Source organism: Opisthocomus hoazin, chromosome 13, assembly GCF_030867145.1.
Source record: "Opisthocomus hoazin isolate bOpiHoa1 chromosome 13, bOpiHoa1.hap1, whole genome shotgun sequence".
Taxonomy (NCBI): domain Eukaryota; kingdom Metazoa; phylum Chordata; class Aves; order Opisthocomiformes; family Opisthocomidae; genus Opisthocomus; species Opisthocomus hoazin.
In genome coordinates, this window is record NC_134426.1 from 17166182 (window position 1) to 17185706 (window position 19525).

Below are 19525 nucleotides of genomic sequence, written 5' to 3' on the forward strand. Positions count from 1 at the left end.
CAGATTTCTATTTGCTTCAACCCTAGATGTCATCGAGAACCACAGTAACCTTCACCTTGTAAGGAGCTGGCCAAGAAACACCAGAGATAACGAGACCTAGTGCTGATCTCCAGGCCAGGTTTTTGTCTCTATTACAGTCAAAGCTGTGATAAAGGCAGGAGATAGCATTTTGTTTCATTTGGCTTCAGAAAACCTTTCTTGAGCTTTTACCAAGGCACGGAAGTGTCAAAACACCCTGGGCGTCTCAGAGTCCCCTCTAGCCCAAACCCCCTAGCTTTGGGGGCTTCGCACGGATGCCCGTACTCTGTTCGGACCCACAGTGTGCAAAGATCATAAACAAAACCAAGACAATGCTCTAAACACTCACACTAAATAGAATTAGCTGAAACAAAGTTTAAAAAACAATAATACAACCAAAACGCACAACAGCATGTGGAGACTCGGGGCTAATGAGAACCAGTTCCCCATACTTCAAGCTCCCGCTCAGTTTTCAACCACTGAAAATGAAAACCTTTCCGTTTTTAAGAAGCTACAATATTCTGACAACAAATTCACTCAAGTCAAAGAGTTTGCTTTTGTTGATTATTTCCCCCAAGAAACACTAGACTGCTCTCGACCGGTTTACAGAGCACTTCTGTATTTGGAGAAAATAAAAAGCCCAACTAAAACTAGGTCCTACTGGCATCTCTGGTACCAGGCCAGGATGTAGGGTTGAGCACTACCTGGTCCAAGCTCCACGCACTCGCGTTTCTACGTGTGGACTGACACCTAAAGCCCAGTGCAGGCTCCTGCAGAACCTTCCTGCCCTTGCAGCAAGAGACTTGCAAGCCCTGTTAGGATCCTAGAAATATCTGACAATACCGTAAATACACATTTACCCAGAAATTGAGCAGCCAGATAGAACACATCCATCTACTCTGCAGATGCGTACACATATGGGTCACTGCTGAGGATCAGCACAGCCCATTTCTTTTCTCTGGTGTTTCCCAAGGAGCACACCAGGCTTAGCCTGGCCATGGCCTTACATCAACACAAGTCAACATGAGACAAGGTCAGACTCCAACTAGTGCTCAGGTCTGCACTCAGAATACGCTGTAGGTGTAGCTCATATCCTGCTCATCACCTAAACCTACATCCGAGCGTTGCCTCTTCCCCTCTTACCCAGTAATGGCACTAATGCAATAGGAAAGGTCACTGCTAGTTTCAATCTGACTGGAATGAAGGAGGCTTTGCGTAACTGTGCCCAAAACAGCTCAGAGTTCTGGTAGCTGCCTGGCCTTATCTGTCCTGATGGCCTTTGTTTGCAGATGGAGATGATACTTGAAGACTTCCAACATACGGTTTGCCAAACCAGTAAATTATGGTCTCTTTCACGTATCCTTCCAGGCTCTTCCACATGCCCCAGGAGGATGGCAGAAGTTACAGGACCCTCATTTGTCATTTTTGTCATTTGTTTTTTTCCTCCTATGGCTCCCCTGCCTCTATCTAATCAGGGGGACATTTCCTGTCTTTGTTCTCAACCATTCATCCCGCGGGAATGATTATTATCATCAAACAGTATTAAAAATAGAAAGCCTGGAGCCAGCACCCAATTAGCATGGAGTTAGGGAGTCCTAAAAGGGAGCAACGGAAGAGACCACAAACAACCTAAACAGCAAAAACGGGCATCGACTTCTGTGCCACTCAACCACAGCATTGCCCCATCTTCAAAAAATAAACACGGGCTTCAAATCCAGCATGGGCCAAGCTTAAAACCAATAAACGTCACGTACACTTGGTATGTCACCAGTACATCCAGACAATGATGCGAGTGCCAGTCCGTCCAACAATTTAAACCTTACCCGGGCTGGGAGACAACCACTCCCGGCCTCGCAATGTGGGAAATTATTCAGATTTCCTTTGCACATCAAACCTCTGCTGCCAGGAAGCAGCAGCAACCCTCTCCTGAAGGAACAGTGTGATAACGGAGAGGTCCTCAGGGTGTACAGATTATTTTAAGCCTTGGATCCATGCTCAGAAAAAAATCCCTACCTCTGCCTGTTGCCTGCTCAAGTTCCCCACATATATCCCATCCTTGTTAGAGCTGGAAGAAGTTCATACTTGTACTTAGTTCACAAATATGAGTGAAGGACCAGCGACAGACTGGGAGACTCTCCCAGGCTGTAGGGAATTGAGGATAAGGTATAACCAAAACTTTGGCTGACCAGTCACTGCTATCCTCCAAACATGTCTCTTTCAGACAATTATTTTTTCCTTCCTAAGAGAATAAAACTCATCACCATGACTTTGCTTTTTTTTTTTTTTTTTTTTCCCCAGAAATACCAGCTTAACAAAAAACTTCACCTTGCCTTGATTCTCACTGGAAATCAGATTCAGTAAGTTAAAGAAGTTGCCCATGTCTTTATTAATGTTTTCAGCACTAAAAACATTAATTATCTGAGCTGAGAAACAGATATTTTTAAATGAGGGCAGTCTTTCAACTCTTGAGAAACGAGAATTTTTCTAATCTTCTGCCAAACAGTTTTCATCTAAGCCACCTCGGACAGTGCTACGGAAGAGCAAGGAAAGCTCAAGAGGAGCAGAGCTCCTGCCTCCCATGGCCAGGTTGCTCCATCGCCCTACAGGCACAGAATTACGAGCACAGCTGACGGGACGCGATGCCCTGCTGTCCCCTTTGCATTCGCCCGACCTGATCAGCAGCACACTGGAGACGTGCTCTGGGCCGTGTACACAGGGATGGGCATGAGGTCGTGCCATCCCTCCTCTTCCTCCTAAGTATCTCTGATTTAACCGCACCTCCACACTTTCCTCACCTGTTAAATAGGGAAGATATTTCTTTATATGCTACAAAAGAAGGGAATTTCTTATAAGCGTGGCTGTGGTGCCCTAGAAGGCGGCTAGCAGCATCCATCAGATGGAAAGAGCAGAAGCAGCAGCATGAAAGCAGCTGGAGAGTAACAGCCCCAAGTCGGGAATCTGCGCTGACTTCTGCACGGCTTTGGTAGATCATGAATTTCTTCCTCAGAGACCTGGTCTGTAAACCTAAACCCACTTTATCAAGGTGGTTTTGAGGGGATGCTGCTGGTTGAAAGCCTTGAAAACATGCAGTGCTGTTTGCGACAATCGGCTTCGCTGACCCGAGGGTTGCCCCCAAGCATAAAGCGACCACAGCTTCCCGCAGAGCTCCCAGGACCTGGGGATTGCAACGGAAACTTCAGCGTAACCTCAGCAGAGACTGAAGCCGAGGAAAAGCTTCTCCTAAACCCCCATATGTCCAGCGCAATCTAACCCTCTGCATCACTGGCTGTTGGAGCTGAATCCCAGATACTGTTTCAGCTCATTTTAGGAGGCAAATTCCGAGTGCTGACTTCTAGGAAGTGGGGAAATTCAGGCCCAGCTGTTGGGCCCACCACTTTGCCCACCTGACCAGAGTCAGGTTTAAAAATATAAACATATTCATAACTTGAAAATCTGCGCTTGTGATTACTTTCAGCCTATCCATTTTCTTTTTCCAATCATTTTTTCCACTTTCTAATTGAAGGATAACAAGAAGTGCTCGCATGTTTAAAAGTACAGGTCTGTAAAACTGAATTTTTTTTCTTGCTCATCTTTATCCACCCTGGCGCCAAACCCTACGCTGGTGTAAATCATGTCCTTGATGGGAACGTTGTTCATTTATATCCAATGTGAATCCAGTCTCCAGTGTCTCCAGATAATGATCTTGTTGTGTTTAGTACTGCATAAACACATAGGATGATGCGTTCCCTGCCTTTAAGAAGTTTGTTTAACTTTTTATGTCTCATCTTCGTTCAGAATAGCAAACAACGGGAGGGAAGGGTGGAGAAAGGGTGAGATACTAGCAATGAGATCATGCAGTACAGAACCCAGTAAATTCGAGGGTGAGAAGCCTTTCAAACACAAGTCTATCTCTGCAAAATCAATGGGAGGAAAAAAAAAGGCTAAATTTAACCCTTCTTCTATTTAAAACCCATATGCAGCATCTGACATCACTGCATTACATAAACACAATTGTGTTATATTTACAGTTCAAAACAAAACACAAACCCCTCAGCTGGAAGACTGAAAGTCCCACCCTGCTACGGCACTCGCACGTTGGAAGAGCCGTAAACAGGGAATGGTCCCAAAGCCCGGCGCTGTGCCGGACCCCCATCTCGGCTGTGCTGGCCACCCACCCTGGCCACAAAGCAAACCCAACCTCCAGGAGCAAACGGCTCCCAGTTTGCCGCGTGGACCCAGTCCGAGCCCTGCCACCCTCTTGGGACGACCACCCTGCTGCAGGTGCGGCGAGCCCCGGGCATCTGCCACAGCCTGCTTTGGTGGTGCCACGCAAACCCATCCACTCCCCAGCAAGGCGGCATGGGGGGAGTGCACAACGAAAGCCAGGCACCAGCCTGCGACCACATCACGGGATACAATCCTTGCTCAAGCCCTTGGGCAGAATTTCCAGCCCTTCTACAAAAAATGCTGGAGATTTCTACAGGAAAAACACGCTTCCCCCCCCGCCCCTCCCACCTCCCCAAAATTCTTAGCTGCCCACTGAAACATCTGCTTGCCAGAGACATCCAGCCCTGCGTGTGTCACTGCCTTCTGAGTCACACGGGAGGCTCGGACCAGTTCCTCTGCATGGGTTGCACAGAATTAAAGTGTACAACAGGGCGGGAACATCCAGTGCCCAACAGACCGTTGCTGCAGAGCTACAGCCACCGCTCCAGCTCCCCACAGCGCCCGTCCGATCCCATGCCAGGGCTCCAGGTCGCCAGCCAAGGGCTTCCCGAAGCGGCTGAAACGTCGGTTCGGCCGTTGTGCAACACGTGAGACCGCTCGCGGCTGTACCAAAATAAACCTTGACCAATATGACGCAACGGTCTTGGTAGCGGGATGTCGGTGGAAAGGCTTGTCCCGCAGGCCACAGAAACATCACCCAAATGAAGGAGGATCTCTCTGGGAGAGGTGCACCAGGAAACCCACACAGCCCTGTTTCTCCATGCCGCTGTCCTGGCTTCCCCACTCCAATTAACTCACTAATCAGGCTGGATTTATAGAGGACTTTGATATTCAGACTCATGCATAGGACAGAGAAGTTCCTCTCTCTGGATCACTGGTGCACGGACAATGAGCTCCTTGTCCTCACTCCTGTTTCTACCAAGCTCTGCTGTGGCTTGATCCACACTGGGATTTCTTTTCTTTTTTTTTTTTTCCCTTCCCAAACTTAAATACTACCTTAATTTTGCAAATGCTATTCATTGCAAGCAGCATTTTGGCTCCCCAGTTGTTCCAAAAAAAACCCCAACATCAGGCTTTGTTTTCTTTCTCGGGGGTTCGGCACCGTTTAACCACAGTCCTCTCCATTTTTTGCACTGAATGGGCCCCAAAAGCACACCAGTTGTGTTCATTTCTTCTCAGTTTGCCTCTGCAGCTTCTACTTGAATGAGGCATTCTGCAGTTGAGGCTTAGCTCTGCTCCAGCTGTTTCCAGGCAAAAGAAGCGGCTAATGGGATCAGGGACCCGACCTTGGCACTCCGGGCTTGTAAGCATTTAATTCTGCCAGCTGATTTATAACCTACCAGGCACTCCCAGGGTGACACCACTTTGCAGCAGCATCGCAGCCACCAACACAGAGGTGATACACGCTGCTTTTTAAGAAGAGTCAGCTCTTCAGGGAAAAGCGGGAATCCAATTATAAAAGAAATTAATTTCTTTTTTTGCCATCATTATCCTCAATCGGAAAGAAATCTCAGACAGAATGACTAACCAGGCTCCAGCCAACGCAACCTCAGCCGCTGGCAGCAGGGAGGGGTGAAAGCAAAGCTGAACGGTCACGGATGCCCCACGCCAAGCAGGGAGATGCTGCCAGCGCAGGGGACCCAGCGTGAACCGCTCGGGGAATGCGGGGAGCGCCGAGTGCCCCCAGAACGCAGAGAAGCAGAACCAAAGCCAGCAGGAAATAAAATTGAAGGCAGGGGTTCCTCTTAGCCACGCCGCCTTCGAAATACGTTCTTGGAGGGGTCCTGCAACGTCGGCTGGTGGAGGATGGAGTGAACCCCAGCTAGAAACACCAGCCAGAGGCACCAAGCTCAGAGCGGGGAGGACGGACAGACACACAGCAAGAATCTGCGGGTGTTTGCACATGCACACGCTCACTCAGCAAGAGCTTCCCGAAATGCCGCTCTCTCCTTGACTTCAGGCTCTGGCTAAATAATGCCGCATTGTTTTGTATCAGGTTCAGCTCTCGCAGCCCCGTCGCGGCGGAGAAACAAAGGGGGCTTCATGCAGGACAAAAGGGGCCTGTTCCACCTAATGAGGACCAGTTGAGAGGTATGGAGACAGCACCCTCTCGCCATCGGATCCAGGGCTGCGAACAAGCCCTCTCCTCCCGCTAATGAAGAGCAGTTGAGAGGCGCGAGCGGGAGACGGACAGGAGCGTCTCTCGGCAAAGAGGGGGCCAGGTCTTGAGAGACGCCAGCGCCGCTGCTCTGCAAGGGAGAGCCCGGGAGAAGGGAACACGTTGAGGTTCATCTGTCACCGTGATGGCTCCTGACCCGCCAACCTCCCAGGCCTTGCTCTCTGACCTCCCGGTCTGACCCCTCCAAAGAGGCGCTGGTGCTCAGCCCCAAGTCCTCTATTGACTGCCTGTCAGAGGGCACCTGCTTAAGGAACCCCACAGAAATTAGTCACAAAATGAGTCACGAGGGACTGTTTGAGCTGGGAAGCCAGCATTAGTCCCTGGCTGGTAAACCAATCTCCCTAATTATCTGTCAGAAGAATCTCCCTTCTTTCTATTTTCTTTTCTTTTCCCCCTTTCCCCCTGCCACCCCCTTTCCTAGTGCTCTCTTCTCTTTGACTCATTATCTTAATTTCACATTAACTGAAGGGATTAAAAGCACCTTGGGAGGGGAAGGGGGAAAGAGAGAAGCAGAGCCTGAAGAAAGAGAGAGACTTCAAGGCTTCCATGTTGGGTCCTCACGGGAGCTCAGGCAAGTGGACCAGCAACCCCACGAGCCACAGAGCTGCCGTGCTGGGTCATGTTTTCACGTCCAGCCCCCGTCGCCGCGATCCGATCTAGTATAACAGAAAACAAACCCTCGGTGGAGCAGTGTAAACCAAGGCCTGTCCGAGGGAGGATGTACGGCTGTTCTTCATTTCCCCACCCTCCTCCCCTGCAGTGCAATTTCACACAGCTGTGCTGGAGTGTCTCCGCTGCTTGTCGGTGTTTCAAGTCTCGGGCACGTTGAAAAGGGCTGTCCGGGGCCCAGCTGCGCTCGAGGAGCTGCTCTCTGCTCCCGGCTGAGCAGGACTTCGTCACGCCAGGGCACCGCACGGGGAATGGCACCGTCCCCTCCATCACTGAGGCTGCAGCCCCGTGGCTGAGGTTGACTCCTAAGAGTTCACTGAAGGAAGGTTTGTGATCCTCAGCTGTTTACTAGTTTTGTTTTTCACAAAGAACGTCCTGATTCACCAGGTCTGGATCCCTTTTTCCATTTCCAACGTTGACGGCGCTTGCAGCCTGCTCTGTGCAGAAAGGCACTGGCGGATCCTGCCTTGCTTTGATGGGACGACGCGGCTGGGAGCGCTGCCGTTCCCCATCCCACAGCGGGGCTGCAGACGGCAGAGAACAAGCCCAAAGGTGGGCTTGTTTTCTTCAATTGCCTCCTACGCTTTTTGGCCCACTGACAAGCAGAAAAGCCTATCAGCTGGACACAACCAGTGCCCACCGCAAACTGCATCCCTGCTTTTACCAGGTCTAAACTGGGGGGGTTTCCTCCCCCCAGAACTCTTGATCCAGCACTCCCAGTCTCAATTAGTGTTACATCTGAAGTTCATCAAGCACCACATTACCAAGGCACTGTTGAGACCAATGGTAACACTGCTGCTTTTTCAAACAACTATTTTTTATTTTATCTTTTTTTCGTACAGGAAAACAAGGTTAATGGTACTCAGACACCCACCCACCAAGGAAGCCAGATTGAAGGCTGTACTTCACTTCAGCTTCAGAAAACTCCAGCAAGCCCACCTAGAATTTGAGTGGAGACCTGAGCAATGCTCTCCTACAAATAAGCAGCATCACCCATCAGATCCAAAGTCCCTTCCCGGGAAGCGGGATCGCATCTCCCGCGGCTGCGTCTCCCAACAGCCCACGGTACTCAGCATGAGACAGCACGCCCTGACGCATCCAGGGTTAAAAAGCGCTTAACTCTGGAAAAACAATTATTTATTATGCTCTGAAACATCTTCATTACAGCAGTCATGAACAAATTAAAAAAAAAAATACCCTGACAAAAGCCCCAGCATGGGATGCAATTTGTGCCCCACTCCAGCGGTCGCTCTGAGAAGCGAGGCCAGGTGGGGCCGACCGCCTTTCCCCCAAGGATCACATCTGAGGGTTTACAACAAAGCCAGCTAGCAGGGAATTTTCACATGGGTCTAGGTTTCATCCTGAAAAATTTTGCCCTGTACGGCTCCCAACCCCTCCAAAAGCCAGGACTGAATTTCAGTTTTATTCACAAATCTGGCTGTAACCCATTACTCTGTTAAAAGGCCAAAGATTTAATAGTATATAACTCCACAGTTAGTCCCACTGGATTCCACGGGATTACTTTTGCGGCCAAGTACTAGTATTAAGTGTGAACAAAGACATCAGACTAGGGCCTTAAGTGTCGATGATTCATCAGCAGAATTCCTAGAAGAGAGGGAAGCCACACAACAGCCTCATAGCTGTGAAGTGACCTAACTAACATGCTGTTACACAGATAGGAAAGCTGCATCCACCGGGAAAAATGGGGAAAAATATATTGCCTAGTGGGGAAGTCACTGAAAGCGAGAACGTTTCTTGCTCGGTTTCTGCGCAAGACGGTCACGGGCTGTCAAACACCCCTTCTTCCTCCGCGCGGTTGCCCACAGCGCGAGCCCCAGCTCAGCCGAGGAGAGGGGAGCCTTGCCGCTCTACCCTGCCCAAGTGATGGGGGACAGGAGCAGCTCAGCAAGGTGCTGGCTGCTCCCCTCATTCACCTGCAAGCAGAGCTGAGCTCGCCCGTGACAAGCGAGCTTCACCCCAGCATAGCTGGTTGAAGCCGGAGAAAAGTGTCTCTCTTTCCCTGCCCCCAAACCTCATCAGCAAGCAAATAAATGCCAGACTAAAGCACGGGCCTCAGAGCCGACGCTCCCCTCGCGCTCGAGATCAGGTATCTCCGGTCACACCAGTCACCCCTTAATGAACCTATGAGGGTTTGGCCTCTGTTTTATTGGGTGAAAATATTTTCTCATGGTCAAATGATAAGGAAGCTTGATGCAATGGGTGACAAAGGACAAAAAAACCCCAACAGTGGTGAAAAGACATTTTTCACATATTTTCTCCCTGTCATCTTCCAGGAAACCGATAAAACTGGTTTCAGGTGCAGTTTTCATTCAAAATGCAACCATATATCTTTGGATTGAGTAAAACCAACCATCTAACAGAGGCACCGAGGGAAGGCAGCATGCCCTGCTTAATGGCCCACAGCCGTGAGAAGAGACTGTAACCAAAGCCAGGAAAGAAAGCAGCAGAGTTCCCATTTCCCTTCCCCACTGGCACCTACGAGGGAGACAAAGCATCTCCAAAGAACTCTTTGTGCTTTCACAGGTCCATGGTTTTACTGGTGGTACCTGCTCAGAAGCACTGTTAGCCTTGAAGCAAACGCACACAAGGAATTTAGGAACATACACAAGGAATTCAGCCTCATAAATGGGAAAATCATCCTCCGGGCTTCAGTTTGGAAACACCAATGGGACTGAATACCAAGCAGTGAGCAACAATAACTCATCCCACCTTAATGTAAGGACCCTTCACCTGTTCTTCACACCTTAGTCTGCCTTTCTTCCCCCCATCAAGGACATGCAAGAAGGATCTTTCTTTATCCACCCAGGGAAACTTCAGGAATTTAAACCAGTATCATTTAAAATAAATCCCTTGAAGTAGAGCGTTGGGATGAAAAAAGGGAACATCAGCATTACCCACGGGACACACTCAACAGCCCCAAAGCTGGGGGAGCCATGCTCCTCAAAGCCTTGAAAGTATCTTTGTTTCAAACGCGTCTCTGCGGATTAAAATCCAAACAAACACCATTTGCTGTAGCCAAAGGCGACTTTCCCGTGACGCTTGTCAGGGTTTTCAACACCGGCTGCTCTTTGGTGCTGCATCCGGGCAGAAAGCGACATCTCCTTATCTGTCCCAACTTCCAGTGTGACAAAACTTGCATTTGGCGGAAAAACGGCCAAGATATTGAAATTTTCTACAAAGTAAAAAGGCCCAGAGTTTCCCATTAGGAAGAAAACCACATCTCCTCTGTTCTTCTAAACCCAAAGCCATCTCATGGATGAGAACAACTCGGCTACAGTTTGGTGCTGAATCCTGAAGACCATAAGGGCAACCAGCTCCTCCTCCATGCTGCCTTTCTGTAGGCCACCGTGGTGGGAAGTGCTACCCTACTTCCAGCAACTCCATGAAGCTGTCGTCTTCAAGTCCCTTTTGGTAGAGGTGTACAGGCACCATCCATTCCCATTCACGGTCTGCTACACCTCGTGTGGGGTCACCAACCCCTTCGCTCACTGTAACACCAAAAAGTTTATTTACTGTAACAGAGAAAACAAGATGAAGTGAAATGCTAGTGCTGAAAAGACAAGATCCTGGTCCATTGAAACAAGAGCCTTTTGATGTTATCCAAACAAAACATGAAAGCTCAAGGAAGTCATGCCAACTTCATCCGCTGGAAAATTTAGTTGAGGCTGACAGTCTTGGAAAACATGTTGATTATAGCTGAAATCTGTTCTTTCTTTTCAGTGTAACCTGTAACATGGTAGAGAGGGAAGAAAGGCTGGACTAGTTTTACCGAGAACATGCTCAGAGACCCGGGATACCGTGTACTGTGCCAAACTTTGCCACTGAAACACTGATATACCTCGGAAAAAAAAGACAGAGGTGCAAAGACCCAAGTCCCTCTGTCCATGCCCAAGCCGGCTCCCATCCGAGCAGTCTGGAGTGGGGCAGGGCCACTTTCCGTCTCTTTATACCAGCCTGCACGGAGATGTTTTGCTTGTATGATAGCAATGAAATCCGTAGGAATTTTGGTATTTCCAACAGTCAGCCAGACAGAGAGAATCATTCAAATATTCATGCTGATGCTGACAGTAACACACCCTGAAAGTCATGAGCAAGGGCAATGCTGTGCATTGTTAGAACCACGCATTCATGCACTTCCTTCCCCTCCACTAACTTGGAAATATGGCAACACCAAAGATAAAGTAGGAACCAGCAGCAGTAACTCTTCCCTGAACAGATGGTAACGACGAACAAATCCCTGAAGTCCAAGTTAAGAGTAAGAAATCACACCAAGGTGGACAATTCCACAAACTCCAGTTTCTACTGAAGTATCGACTCAACCAAACCGTATCTGTTTGGAGCAGGCTGGGTCTCAAAGTTTGGTACAGATCAAAAGTCAGAAACAGCAAAGTGTCAGGTTTTACACGTAACAAGGAAAAAATTTGTAGTTAATACCACGGGCAAGCAAAGCAGCTGAATTAACGATGCCTCCACCTATTTAGAATGTGAAGCTTCCAGGCTATGCGGGTTGGGTCTCCTGGCCTTTATGTTGCATTTAAACTACTTTTGCAAATGTAACAGGCCAGAAGCATCCCCTGCTCTCAGAGGACGTGCTTTTGGCTGCACAGCCCGAGCTGTTAGTTCAAGTTGCAGAGAGAGATGTGATGAGAGAAATCCCTGACACGGGGCATCACACCAAGAGGAGCTCACTAGAGAACTGCCGAGGGGATCTGAGGCTTAAGGGTGACCCTTGTCTTCTGTCCAGGAACATATGACTCCACACTCAGTGCCTCGAGAGTCCTTATTTTTTAGTAAAGCCTTTTGCAGAAAAGACAAGTTTCCTGCCCATAGGCTTGTACCTGTTGGGCTCCAGAGTCTCTTGCCTCAGGTTCAGCTGTGCGGCCAAAGGGACAACTACCACATTAACATCTGCACTGGGACCTTTCCAACCCACGTTCAGCGGGCTACAAAAGCAGCTCTCTGCTTCTGGGACCCCGAATGGAGAACTTGCACCGCCTGCCTCCTTGCCTCACCGCTGCCTTCCCTCCTCCTGGGACTTCCCACGTCTGCTGCTGCGGAGCTGGCTCCTCACAGGGCAGCCACCGCTCAGCTCAGCAGCAGAGCCCCACGGTATCGTTAGAGACCCTTTCTGCCAGCCACCGAGATACAGACACACTAAGGCAAGGAGCAAACAAGTCCAGAACCCTGAATCTCTTAGTCAATGAACAGGGAAAAGCAAGATTCCTGCTTCAGCATCTGAAGGATGCCTCTGAGCTGCTGAAGTCCTCGCGTCTCAGTCCCCCACCTGCATCCCTTTAGATGTTCCTCTGCACTTCTCCGTTTTTTTTCCTTTTCGCCCAGACGCCTCAGTCATCTCGCTAGCGGAATGAACGATTCCTGTTAAAACACTGAAGCAAGTTTAAAGCTAACTTGCAATGTAAGGGATCCTCTCTCCCCCCGGCTCCCCGCGCGGTGCTGGTGGAGGCTCCCGCGCTGCTGCTGAACAGCTGCTGTGCTCCATCTCCGGGGCAGGGCCACCACCACCTCGGCGAAGCCATCCTCACCCTGCCCACCTTTGGCAAGGCATCTTTAGCTTAGACATGTGCTCAAATTCCTCCAAAGACCTGCTGACTCGAGGCCACGCAGGGTCCCCTGGCCATCTCCAACATACGCGGTGGCTAAGTGCTGAAAAGGTAAACAGTTAAATGAAATCTCGTCTGATTTTCTTTTCTCTTTTCAGTTTTCCTGTACTTTGTGCCAAATGATTGCCGGGCTCCTTAGCAAAAAAAAATAACAAAAACCCCACAACAGGACGTGTTCCAAATCAGCCACATAGCACAGCAAATGAATTCAAACACGCAGGCTTACTCCCCCCACCACAATAAATAATAAAAACAATATACCTAGACTACAGAAACAAAACCAAGTACGAAGCAAACAAGCCGTGAGCCACAGATTGATCTATACATCTGAGCATCCATCACCCCTCTGTTTCTTTCTCTGTCTACTTTGGCATGTGGCATTAACCAGACTTTGAGGGACGACCTTTAATTTGCTCACTCTGAAGCAAGCCTGTCGTGCCAGAGACTTAACAGATGATCTACTCTGGCTCCAAGGAGTCAGCGCTCCAGCGCCTTTGAGCGTCCCGCTCCAGATCCGGGATAGAGCAGCACTAAGCGCAAGCACGTAATACTTCTATCACTCCCCTTCGATCTTTTGGACTTGTGTGGTTATTTACTACCTGGTCTGGCTGTTGGGAGCTCTGGGGAGGACGTGGAGCCTCCTGCGAGGGCCCTCCGGAGTTGTGGTATGCCCCAGGCTATCTCCTGGATTACGGAGTTTCCATTGTGTTTTCTGGGGGAGATGGTGGGGGAAATTAACAGGAAAAACACTGTCACAAACCCGAGCCGCCAGTGTGACTCACTGCTTGGCCGCAGCCGGCCCCCGCGTCCCCCACCAAGGCGATGGCCCAGGGGCTCAGCTGCGCGCTCCTCGCTGCGGTGCTTGGAGATCCTGGGACGCACGCCGCAGCTAGCTGTGGGCTCCGGCTCCTCGGCCGGCTGTCGGGAAGGCTCGGGCTTGCACGCCCTGCTGAGGCAGGCACGGCGATGGGGGCCAGCCAGGCTTCCCAAAGCCCTCCTCCTTCCTTCCAACCTGACTTGCAACCCCTCTCTTCCCCCAAGCCTGCCTTGGAGGCTTTGTCCTGCTTGCTAGGCAGGAGGGGAACTCTTCGATCCGTACGTGGAGATGGAGAGCAAGAACATGACGTCCACCCTAAAACCCAAAGCCTGGGAGTCATCTGCTCTGGCCGGGGATCAAAGACGCCGTTCCATTTTTAACCGCTGCCCTGCCCCACCTTACTACTGCAGCGCATCCAAGCGCGTTTTCCCATCATTTCATTGTGTGCCAGAGGATAAACAATAGCCACCCCCTCAGCCCCAGGGAAGGATGCGTTCCCGAGAACTGCTAACCCTCCTCTGCAGATAAGTGCCTTTCCCACTGCGGGCTGCGACAGCTACTGTAAACCTTGACCGAGCCAGTTTTCCTGAGCTTCCACGACAGAGCGGCAGGCCAGAGGAGATGGATGGCTTTATTTTTGTTAAGAACAAAACTACAGATGTTGGTTTTAACCAAAAGGGAAAAAAAGGGTGATTGAGAGGCAGTAGGAGGGGGAGAAAGAACAGTCCAGAGATACAGACAGACAAGTAATATATACAAAGTGCTTAAAAATAACGCCAGTGGGAGCTGACATAATTTGTTTACTAATGGCCTGCTTGTGCCTGGCTCCGTGTAATTGCGGAAAGGCCAGCAAAACACGCGGGGCCTCACCCCACCACTACTTCAGTCCGTAGATTCGTGCACGGGACAGTTTACACCAGACTGTACCTACTCCCTGTGAGCAGGGCCCGGGGATCCTCCGTTAGACACAGGGTTAGAAATCCTCAAACGGGGTCAGAAATCCCCAAAACACGGGGGGGTACCGAGGGATGCTCAGTCTTGCGCGCCCCATCGAGGGGAGATTCGCATCCTCCGTGGATCACTGCTTGTGGCAAGGCAGTCTCACCCGGGGACCACATCCAGCCCCACAGCTTGGTCGTTTTCTGTGACCGGTTCTTTATCCCTTCACCACGACTTTGAACGGAACCAGCAAAATCTACACTTCGACAGCTTCGTTAGGAGCTGCCTTGTTCCAAACTATGTCCTAACTACAAGGTCTCTAGAGCGTAAAATGGTGAAAGAACACACCCTGCCAGCAACACTATTCTTAGGCTTCAGCTAACGGGATGTTTTGAGATCCCTGATGGAAAGAGCGAGGGCAGATATCCCAGCTGAGGGAGAAGTGGAGAACACAGCTGGTCTAATCCATTATTGGACCTGGTACAGCATCAGCACCCACAAACTCCTGAATTTTTTATCTCGGAATCTCTGCTCCTTCATTCAGTTTCTCTCTAACCTCCGTTTCCTCAGCCTGCAGCGGGGATGATCGTGCAGCCTCGCGCTGGAGTCACGGCACAGATGCATTAATAAACAAACGCTTGTGAAATGCGTTCCAGGTTCCACTTAGAGCCACTTTGGGGAGGGGGAGAAAAGCAGTGACAGTGCTTTCAACAGAAAGCCCTGTGCCATAATGCCTTTGCTCTGCCTCCAAAACATAAATCTCGCACACATTACGGCTTTGCTGAGGGGCGAGCACCCGAAGGGGAGGTCCTTGCACCGAAACCTTCTTCCTTGCAGAGCTCGGTACAGATGGAAGATGTCTACATAAAACCACAGCTCTGAACTGGCCCGCTGCTTTCCCACCTTGCAGCCGTCTCATGCGCTGCACATGGCAGGACACCACCTGAGAAAGCTCTCCTCGAGAAGCAGACGGGGTTTCTCACTCTCAGACTCCTCCAGCCGTTGGCAGCGGCTGCCACCGAGGCTGGCCCGCAGCCAGGCCTTCTGGGGTGTTTGTCTGCGTCAGCCGCCGATACCTGAATGCCAGGAAGCGGAGTGAGACCATCCACTCATTCCACATAAGCCATCAGATGGTAACAACTTTCAGTTGCTGGTATCGACTTGAGCTGCAGTTGAAAAGGCACTGGTGAGATGAAAGGCTCTGTATCCCATTACTAATCCCCTGAGCTATCCAGTCCCCCAAATTTTGTGGAAGTTTTAAGTTTCACCATGAAATGTTCATAAAATGAAATGCACATTTGCTGCCAGCTCTACTTGTTCCTTTCCAAGCATTTCCTCAAATTCCCTCCCTGGAAGCGTTAGCAGCAAAGACTGTGCTGCTGACGGTCCTCCGCTCCCACCTCCCGGGAGCCCGGCGCTCCTCGGGTCTTCTCTCTTGGGCAGAAGCTACCGGTCAGCCCGTGATGACCCCCACTACCTGTCTGTAGAGGAGCAAACATTTCTCAGAGGGCTGTCAAGAAGTTACAGCCTTTCTACGAACACATTTAGGGCCACAGAAGGGTCTGGGTCCAATGTGCTCAGAAGGGTCCAACTCCTGTTGCTGGTTAAGGCCATGCTGCCCTCAGCACCCTCTTCCCCACCAGCAAACGCGCTCCACCACCCGCCAGACGGCTGTCGTCTCGTCCACGCAAGCGGCAAGTTGCGATCGCCTGCGTCATTCACCGGGGAATCTCGCTTACGTTTTGGAGGCCTGTGTCATACAGCTGGACGCTGGCAGAGGGCTGGGAACAATGCGGGAACACAGGCAGAAACATTCACGTCCCACTGGAAAGCCTTTTTTTTTTTTTTTGCCTTTCCCAAATGTATCCCACCCCCAAAAAGGAAGGCAAACACAATGCTTATTAGCAGCGAGGAAATCTCTCCCACATTTTCTCCAGCTACAGACCAGGGGGCAAAGCCCATTTCACATTGCTCGCACGGCGCAGAACATCTTCACGCCCGTGCAAAGGCTGCTCCTAAATCAGAAACAGCCCCACTAAATATGGACACTGCAGAAACCAAACTGGTTGGGGGATATTGTTGCTCAAGAGAACAACCTCTTCCCAGGGAGATAATGAAGACCAAAACAGCCACAGGAAGAGCCACGGTTGGAACAGAACCGGATGATTATCGTTATATCCGCTGGGAGTCTTCTTTGGAAGCACAGCATCCTCCCTCGAGAATGGGTGAGAAACCTTCTGCTAGCTGCTCAGCAAAGCGCTGTGGTCATTGGCGGGCATGCTGCACATGCCCTAGCAGCGCGTCACTGCCCACATCCACACACGCAGCCCCAGCTCTCTGGCTTCTCCCTGCGGACTCACAGCCGAGCGAGCAGGAGAACGAGCCCTGGTACAGGAACCCTGGTCCTCCTTCTCCAGGGAGAACCCCCCTCCACAGCGCTCACGAACCAAACCAAACCCTTTCTTTCTCTCCACACCCCTCTGTTGAAAGCCACTCTGCGGTCACGGCATGTCTAAAGACACCGCTTTCATGGTTAAAAATACTACACCTACAAATCACAACATTTTGGGATGCCTGCAAAGCAGCGGGCAGAGCTGACGACAGCGTTGAACTGAAGCTGCCAGAAACCAAGCGTTGGCAGGCTGACGGCCGGGCCGGTCACTGGCAAAGCCCAGATTCACCCTCCTTGGCTCGCAGCCCGCTCACGTAACCCGTCCTTGCCCGGGAAGAGCTCACCTTCCCGCTGCTCCACGCACATCCCCTTGCCCTCTCTGGGGTCAGATCTGGCAGCGATGAAGCCGCGGAATGAATCAGATCAGTAAGCTGACCCACAAACAAAGTTTTTCTTCTTCGCTGCTGGGCTAGTTGTCCACGGGCTCGGCTGACTTCTGCAGCTCACCCCGTGCCAGTGCCAACAGCACGAGGGAGGCAGAGGGAGTGCGTAGGGGGCAAGGGCAGGGCAGCTGCCTACGGGGACCCCAGATCAGATGTTATGGGAAACCAAAGCCCTGGGGTGCTACGTTGCAGCCAGCCGAAAACAGCCTTAAATCTGTGCTTCTACCCCTTGCTCCTCCCTCTTGGCACTGCTTTTTTACCTCCTTTCTTCTGCTGGCATAAGCACCCAACAGACCAAGCATGCGTGTTGTAGTCGATGACCCAGGACTGATCCCACCTCTGACAAGAACAGCTATTCCTCTTCAAAGTCAACACACTTGGTTTGGGAGTAAAGTCCCGATTCCATGACGCTTTAGGTAGATATTTACCATAACTTTGAGACCTAACTCCCCAGCGAAGCAGCCAACGGGGTTCGCTGCCTTGACGTCAGAGATATTCAGAGCAGCGTCACCCTACAGACCTCAGCAGGACCCCTGTGCCTGTTGCTGCTCCAGAGCGACCGCTCGCCGTGGTAAGCCACGGGTCCGCACATCCGCACGAGGTCAAAGCCAAAGACAATACTCCCGAAGCAATGATATCAGCACCTGGCCCAGAGAGCAGAGTTTCCCTCCTCTGGGGCTCGCAGCATTTCTGCGCTTCTCCGATAGACTTCTGGCTCCTTGTGGAAAAGCCACGGTTCCACAAATATTTCTCTCCGTGGTAAGCCCAGCTTGTTCCATCCTACTCCCCCTCCTTTCTCCATCACCAGCCACTCACTCCCAAATCCCGCTCACCCCTCAATGATGCCAATCCAACTATTTACGGAGCCGCATGGCGAATCAGCCAAGGGAGCTGATCCTGCAAAAAATAAAATAACCTTGCAGAAAAGGAGAAGGAAAGCGAGAGAGAAAGAAAAAGCACTCAGTAAGAAGGGGCCTTAACAAGAACTGTAAAAATCCATGGGGCAAGCTGGACTTTTAAAGGGCAACTCAGTATTGCAACTCCTGCCCTCACATCTGTTTACTGTTATCCCAGCGCGAGTGAGGTTCCGGATACCGGCACTACAGGGGCTGAGGCATAATAACGCGTGGCACTCGGCTTTTCTGCTCCTATTAGAGCTGATTACAACTGTCTGAACTTCGGTGTCGCTGATCATATTTGGGGGGAGGGAAGACGGGGGCTTTCAAACTGTTAAAAAGAAAATACTCGGGAAAAGTTTTCACAAGGAGCTTTCAAGCGTTACTTTTTAAGTACCCTGCAGCTACGTTTTCCCACCCTGATTATCCAGGGGGTTTATCTTTAGGGAAAAGCACCGGGTTCCTCAGACCTCGAAGCCCTCCAGTGTTAATCCGTACAGGTAAAGGGAGACCTGGAGAGGTGGGGGAAGCAAGAGGAGCGGAATGGAGCATGTAGACAAGCCATCAAAATGGAGCCTTTCAAAAAGTACGTTCTTCTTCGCATGGAAAAACTTGATAGAAACATCTGCCCCCCAACCCCTCTTCTCCTCTCCTCTGACACAGACCTTGTTCTTCTACAATAAAAATTGTGGATTTATGGAGCTGTAATGCTGACAAAGGCATGAATTTGCTTTTTAGGGCCTAAAGTCTTCTACTACCGGAGACCAAGTTCTGCTCAGGTGGTGGTCCATCATTACCATCCCACCCCACTCAGCTGGAGCACAAGCAGCTCTCAGCAGCAGGCAAATTTCCCTTTTGCTTGGAGTTGGCAGGAGGCATCTAGTTGTGGAGAGACAAGAGTGGAAAGGCGGAAGAAGGGAATTTCTGTGTTGTGGGACACTTTCAATTTAGTCAGTTTGATCTCCAAGTTTTCGTGGTCGGGCTGAACAAAATCATGTTTGAGTTTCACAAATGACTAGAAAGGGAAAGCTTGTTCGTTCTTTTTTCTGAGCTCAAAGGGTTTACCACGGAAATCTGTAGCTACAACGCAAACATCAAGCAGCCAGCGCAAAGGAACAAGTCGAAAAACACCACCACGTATTACCTCCCACAACCACCGCTGGTTAGCAGGAAACCACGACAACGGGAGGCAGAGCACAGTGGTGGTCTCCATGGCTACACGATAACCTAAAATCAGAACATGAAAACAGAGTGACCACAACAAACAAGCAGCCAAAGACACAAGCAGCACAAGAACAAACCC